Source organism: Saccopteryx leptura, chromosome 3 (assembly GCF_036850995.1).
Source record: "Saccopteryx leptura isolate mSacLep1 chromosome 3, mSacLep1_pri_phased_curated, whole genome shotgun sequence".
Taxonomy (NCBI): domain Eukaryota; kingdom Metazoa; phylum Chordata; class Mammalia; order Chiroptera; family Emballonuridae; genus Saccopteryx; species Saccopteryx leptura.
The window spans coordinates 308,482,837-308,487,817 of NC_089505.1; the positions used below are offsets into that span (position 1 = coordinate 308,482,837).

At 42.5% G+C, this 4,981-nt stretch overlaps 1 long non-coding RNA gene and 1 other non-coding gene across 2 annotated transcripts; both read left to right on the forward strand.

Moving 5' to 3' along the window:
* The first annotated feature begins 942 nt into the window (after nt 1-942).
* LOC136401160 (uncharacterized) lies at nt 943-4,248 on the forward strand. Its single transcript, XR_010750477.1, has 4 exons — nt 943-1,073; nt 3,487-3,605; nt 3,875-3,950; nt 4,088-4,248. It is a non-coding gene; the product is annotated as an uncharacterized lncRNA (long non-coding RNA).
* Nucleotides 3,707-3,795, forward strand: LOC136401637 (small nucleolar RNA SNORD87). Its single transcript, XR_010750659.1, has one exon. It is a non-coding gene; the product is annotated as a small nucleolar RNA SNORD87 (small nucleolar RNA).
* Nucleotides 4,249-4,981: the final 733 nt, after the last annotated feature.

Below are 4,981 nucleotides of genomic sequence, written 5' to 3' on the forward strand. Positions count from 1 at the left end.
CAATCCCCCTGAGTGCAAGCACCTCATTCCCCCTTATGAAGGGGACACACACAGTGCTGCCACGAGCTAAATAGGCAAAGGGCTTGCAGCCAGTAAACCAGTAGCAAGCCTAACACAGCTGCCCCACAAAGTACAATCACAATTTGTATTGCTAGGTTTAAATTTTCATACCATGTTTCTTTGAGGCAAATTTATTTTGCACTGGTTTTTCTATCAATTTCTTAGATGTTCAATTTTTAAAGGAGAAATAATGTGTTTTACTGATGTAATTGTTTAATTTTATGCTTTCATATGTATTCTTTCTGGCCACAGGATCATTAGTCTGTCTTCTCCAGCACTAAGCCTGGTGTTTTGCAGCCCAAGTTCAATATACAGTATATAATTGAGAGAAACAAGAGTAGTGCAGGCATACCTCGGAGATACTGCAGAATGGATTCCAGAATACCGGCAATAAAGCCAGTTGTAACCTTTTTGATGGTAAAGGGTCTTGCTTCCCATCTGTAAAAAAAAAATCTGTGGTCTGCAATAAAGCTAGTACGCCTATAAAACACAGAGCTGGAAAATCAATAACAAGGCCGTTAACTGCTTTATGAATGCTATTTTTAAATCTCTATTAATATTATCAATAAAAATACTAATAGTAGCTATTGCTATAACATAGGGAAAATACAAAAGCTTCCTTTTTTCTATAACTGGTTCTTATGTGTACGTGAAGGGGGCCATACCCTTCCTCCAACTTGGGCGTTCCAAACACCCCTCAACTTAACTTGGAGCAAGTGCAGGACGTACCGAAGACCAACAGGCTGGGGAAGGGGATGCCGGCCCAGGCCACGCCCCCCACGCCGCCTCGCGCTCAGTCCCTACTCCGCCTCCGGCGCGCTCGGCTGGCAGGGGCGGAGCCAAGCCCGGAAGGGGCGGGGGCACCTCCCCGCAGTGCTTAAGAGCCCGCGGCGGCCTTGCCCTTTCTTTCCTGTTGGGCAGTGTACGGAGTTAGTTGTCCTAGGTGGCGTGGGCCATGCGGGTCTCGCGGGTCCGGCGGCTGCGTCGCAGGCCCATTTACCCACCTTTTCGAGGTGAGTCTCAGCGACCTCAGTTCCTCCTGCCTTTCTCCTGGGAACCCGTCACCGTGCGGGAGCCCAAGCCCGCCGCCCGGCCTCTGTTCCTTGGGCCTCGGCCTCTTAACCGGGTGCAGCCTCTGCCATCACCCCAGTTGACGCGGCCATGGGCCTTCCACCACGCCATCTGCGCAGTCCCATTTTGTGAGTAATCACCTGCAAGTCCTGACCCTTCTCTTGTCATCGCGGGTTTCCTGTGCTCCGCTCAGACACTGAGGGCCTGTGGGGGATGCAGTGGGATCCGAGGCGGCGGGACGGCGCGGCCGGTGGCTTGGTGTCACCCAAGCGTTCTCCGGAGCCCTTTTGTTTGTGTCTCTGGTATAGTTTGTGAGTGGCCCAGAAGGGGTCAGCGTACCTTAAATAGGCGACACATCCTTAGTAGTGGTTATTTTATAAAGGAGGTAGGGATTCTTTTCTCTTAGATGTAAGACCCTTACTTAACTGTACTTTGTGATTTTTTTAAATTGTTAATAGCACAGTTTACCTGCTAACGGAACAGTTACGATCTCGATACGGAGCTACGTACTTGGCATGTGCTCTGGATCTAATTTTCTAAGCAGACTCTAAAAATCGGCACTGAAGTTGGAGAAAAAGTGCACGATATAGAAGGCCCTTGGGTCGTTAGTACCTCCTTGCATTTATGTAAAGATGGCTACGTCGGCATATGATAGAAAAAAACTGGCCAAAAGCTCAATATCTCGTCGATGAGATTTAGGATGGTCACGTGGTATTTTTTCCTCTTCCCCAAATTTCAAATATGTTGCTTTTAAACAGGGCGAATGGGTTGTTAAAATAGTTTGTATTTGGTGTTAGTCATCCTTTTTGATAAGAAGTATTGATAAGGCACCTAAATCCTTCAACACAATAAATACTCAAGAGCCCAGCAGTCCATTTAAGAACTGGAATATTATCAATTCTGCAGTACCTAGTTGCTTTCCATCCCATTCCCCTTGCCGTCCAGTCTCTTGGTAGTTTGAGTGGGATGGGTAATGCTGTACAAGGTGGGTTTACAGTTGTGAGTACATGAAACAGTTTGTTTATTTTTTTGTATTTTTCCAAAGTGAGAAGGGGGGGGGGTGGTAGGCAGACAGACTCCCGCATGAGCCCAACCGGATCCACCCGGCATGCCCACTAGGGGGCGATGCCGTGCTGCAACTGGAGCCATTCCAGCGCCTGAGGTGGAGGCCATGGAGCCATCTTTAGGGTCTGAGCCTACTTGCCTCTCATGGACCCTTGGCTGCAGGAGTAGAAGAGAGAAAAAGGAGAGGGGGAAGGGTGGAGAAGCAGATGGGTGCTTCTGTGTGCCCTGGCCAGAAATCGAACCCGGGACTTCCACACGTCAGGCAGACGCTCTACTGCCGAGCCAACTGGCCAAGGCCAACACAGTTAATTCTTGTATTATTACTTACAGTATTAATGTCCATACAAACAACTGTAAACCTACTTTTGCCACACTATCTGTAAACACTTCCTGTTTTAGACATTACACAAGTAGTTCTGTGCGTGTGGCTGTAATTCCTATGAATCATTAAAAGGAAATTATCCAAGTTGTAATTCATAACCAATAGTCTGTGTTCCTAACTGATTATATGAAATATTTCAGCATTTCAAGACATGAAAGTGATATAGGGCCAACATTTGATGTTTTATTAAGTATTTCCAATAGCTCTCTTCAATGATTTTACTCTAGGACAAGGTCTGTGACCTTGGCCATGCCCCCGGCAGGGCCTAAGTGTGTTTTCAGGCAACTTGGGACTTAATTCAGGACTTGGTCCAATAATGATGCCAACAAGATTTATCTCTGATCTAAAACTATATTAGATTTGTCATTGTAATGCTTTTAGTTGGAGGTCTGCACACTTGATTTTACATATCTAAGCTTTATTCTGGCTCATACCTCCTTGTCCAGCTGAGACAGAAAAACTGGCTGGGAACTCATTAGGACCATCATCTTTTAAAATCAATACTGCCACAGTAAAGAACGGAAATATATCCACCATTTTTCCTGCCCTTGCTAATGAACCCATTTCCAGGTTGGAAAGATCATTTGGGACTAATCAACCAAAAGGATTAACACATTCTGAAGTCATTGTAGAAGTTTTTAGGTTTATCAGTTTCGACTACCAAAAAGGTAGAATTAAGCAACAAGTATGTTCTTGTGTTCCATTCAAGATGTATTAAACAGCAAATAGAAAATGACTCTGCTACATAGTCTCAATGTTAGTAGTTTTTAAAAATTAGGAAGATTACAAGTATGATTTCATTTATAGTTTCTGATAAGAAAAATACTTAACTGGGCCATTCCTGCATATAAAATGATAAAAGAGGTACAATATGAATAAAAATTTACAATGAAATATTAATTTTTCAGATGCAGCAGAGCCTATGAATTGAAGGTGAATGAAAGTTGTCATGGATATTTTCCAAAAACTAATCACGGAGGATGACTAAAATCCTAGGAGCACAACTGGATGTAACAAGATACCAAAGGTTAATATTGGGTGTTTTTTTTTTTAATGTATTTGTGGTATTGTTCCTGATGAACAGTGCCAAAAATATTTGATGCACTTTTGACATAGAAAGGTTTAATAACTGGCACAATGATGACTTAACTTACTTTTTGCCGTTTACCCAGCTGAGAGTTTCTTTGAAGAAATAATTCTAAGACTGAGGTGCCAGTAATTTGTATTGACATTATGTGACTTCAACTATAATGCATTTTTTGTTTTTTACTAAAATCAGTGAATTGTTCTTTTCAGCATGTTGTAGGTAGCTGGAGATGAATGAATGTTCCAGTTCTTAGCTGTGATATTGAACAATTTTTCATTGCCACAGGTAAGTAATTCTGGTTTATCAAGCATCTGTTGATAATTCAAAAGGGCTGGGGCCATTTCCTGTTAGTTACCCTTATTAGGGGTATGATTTTCCTTTGCATGGAATGATTTTCACTATTTCTGATTTTTTTTTTTAAGGTGTGGTATGTGACATTTTGGAAGGAAAAAAAAGATGTCAAGAAGACATGAATTGAAGCAAATAATGGAAATTAATACTTAACACTGATCACCCTGCAACAAATTACATAGAAAATACATGTTTGAATACTTGGCTGGTCAATAAAATCTGTTTTCTTTAAGACAGCAAATCTTTAAACATGTCCATTCTTACAGTCACTAGTAAGACTTTGGGGTTTGTTTTTTTAAGCGAGAAACGGGGGCATATAGGGACAGGCAGTCATACAGGGAGAGATGAAAAGCGTCAACTCATAGTTGCAGCACCTTAGTTATTCATTGATTACTTTCTCGTGTGTGCATTGACCAGGGGGCTCCAGCAGAGCCAGTGACCCCTTGCTCAAGTCTGCAAGCAACCTCGGGGTTTTGAATCTGGGTCCTCTGTGTCACAGGCTGACGCTGTATCTACTGCGCCACCACCTGGTCAGGCAATAAGACTTCTTTTTCGCATCCTTTTGGGATGGTATGTTAATAGCTTATTTGTGTTTTTGTGGGTTGTGATTCTTGAAGTGGTAGGCAGCTGGGGAGATATTTATGCCCCTTCTTGCCTTTGGGGATTTCTGAAAAGGATCCTTATCACTGTATACACGATAACTGCCAGCCTTCCCATCAGAAACGGTTTTTTTGTTATACCTGAAATATGGTACAGTAGTCCTTTATCCATGGTTTCAGTTCCCCATGGTCCAAAAATAATGAACAGAAAGACCCAAGAATAATTCCTAAGTTTTAAATTGCATATGGTTCTGAGTAATGTGAATAATGTTTTTAAAGATATTAATTTGATTAAAAAGAAGGGTGGAGGAACAGAAAGCATCAACCCATAGTAGTTGCTGTTTTCTATTTTTGGGGTTGAGGGAC